Source organism: Trypanosoma cruzi (assembly GCF_000209065.1).
Source record: "Trypanosoma cruzi strain CL Brener chromosome Unknown tcruzi_1047053411489, whole genome shotgun sequence".
NCBI classification, from domain to species: Eukaryota; Euglenozoa; class Kinetoplastea; order Trypanosomatida; family Trypanosomatidae; genus Trypanosoma; species Trypanosoma cruzi.
In genome coordinates, this window is record NW_907401.1 from 1 (window position 1) to 1,008 (window position 1,008).

The 1,008-nt window shown below is 61.7% G+C and overlaps 7 non-coding genes across 7 annotated transcripts; all 7 read left to right on the forward strand.

Moving 5' to 3' along the window:
- The first annotated feature begins 75 nt into the window (after positions 1–75).
- On the forward strand, positions 76–141 carry Tc00.1047053411489.10. Its single transcript, XR_008254052.1, has one exon. It is a non-coding gene; the product is annotated as a C/D small nucleolar RNA (snoRNA), TB8C1C2 (small nucleolar RNA).
- A 39-nt stretch (positions 142–180) lies between these two features.
- Positions 181–290, forward strand: Tc00.1047053411489.20. The gene has a single exon (XR_008254053.1). It is a non-coding gene; the product is annotated as a C/D small nucleolar RNA (snoRNA), TB8C1C3 (small nucleolar RNA).
- Positions 291–349: 59 nt separating this feature from the next.
- On the forward strand, positions 350–422 carry Tc00.1047053411489.30. The gene has a single exon (XR_008254054.1). It is a non-coding gene; the product is annotated as a C/D small nucleolar RNA (snoRNA), TB8C1C4 (small nucleolar RNA).
- Positions 423–486: 64 nt separating this feature from the next.
- On the forward strand, positions 487–560 carry Tc00.1047053411489.40. Its single transcript, XR_008254055.1, has one exon. It is a non-coding gene; the product is annotated as a C/D small nucleolar RNA (snoRNA), TB8C1C1 (small nucleolar RNA).
- Positions 561–631: 71 nt separating this feature from the next.
- On the forward strand, positions 632–697 carry Tc00.1047053411489.50. The gene has a single exon (XR_008254056.1). It is a non-coding gene; the product is annotated as a C/D small nucleolar RNA (snoRNA), TB8C1C2 (small nucleolar RNA).
- A 39-nt stretch (positions 698–736) lies between these two features.
- On the forward strand, positions 737–846 carry Tc00.1047053411489.60. The gene has a single exon (XR_008254057.1). It is a non-coding gene; the product is annotated as a C/D small nucleolar RNA (snoRNA), TB8C1C3 (small nucleolar RNA).
- Positions 847–905: 59 nt separating this feature from the next.
- On the forward strand, positions 906–978 carry Tc00.1047053411489.70. The gene has a single exon (XR_008254058.1). It is a non-coding gene; the product is annotated as a C/D small nucleolar RNA (snoRNA), TB8C1C4 (small nucleolar RNA).
- The last annotated feature ends 30 nt before the right edge of the window (positions 979–1,008 follow it).

Below are 1,008 nucleotides of genomic sequence, written 5' to 3' on the forward strand. Positions count from 1 at the left end.
CTGACCCTTGAGTGCGTGACCCTTTCGTTTCTGGTTCCCCTTCCCCCGTCCGCTGTGGGCGTGGCGGTGCGCCGGTGATGCGTCAAGCAACAACTGATGTAATGAGTCCGAGCTGGCCTGTGAGGACGCTTTTTGCCCTGACGGCGCGCCGCCGCTCCTGCCGCGGTTTGTTGCCCCGCGTGATGAACGAGCAAAGAAGGGAATCTCTTGTCGAGCCGGCGAGCCTGCGTGTCCGCGGCGCTGACATGAAGCACTTTGACCCACGACGATCCATTCCATTCAGCCGCTGAGCCCCACCCCCCCCGATCCTCCGTCACGTGTGTGTGCGTGTGTGCTTTGCCTGGCCCTGTGATGATTGTGGCATCTCTCCATGGATTTCGCGTGACGCAAACTGCCTACGAACCTAATGCCAAGGCTGAGGGCCGTTCCCCGCGCTCCCCCTCTCCACTCCCTCCCTTCCATTTCCCTCTCCCCGCACGCGTGGAATGATGAGAGCAAGGAGGAACGAATTGCCGGAGCGCAGCCCAATGACGAACGGATCCATTTTGCTTCCTCACTGACCCTTGAGTGCGTGACCCTTTCGTTTCTGGTTCCCCTTCCCCCGTCCGCTGTGGGCGTGGCGGTGCGCCGGTGATGCGTCAAGCAACAACTGATGTAATGAGTCCGAGCTGGCCTGTGAGGACGCTTTTTGCCCTGACGGCGCGCCGCCGCTCCTGCCGCGGTTTGTTGCCCCGCGTGATGAACGAGCAAAGAAGGGAATCTCTTGTCGAGCCGGCGAGCCTGCGTGTCCGCGGCGCTGACATGAAGCACTTTGACCCACGACGATCCATTCCATTCAGCCGCTGAGCCCCACCCCCCCCGATCCTCCGTCACGTGTGTGTGCGTGTGTGCTTTGCCTGGCCCTGTGATGATTGTGGCATCTCTCCATGGATTTCGCGTGACGCAAACTGCCTACGAACCTAATGCCAAGGCTGAGGGCCGTTCCCCGCGCTCCCCCTCTCCACTCCC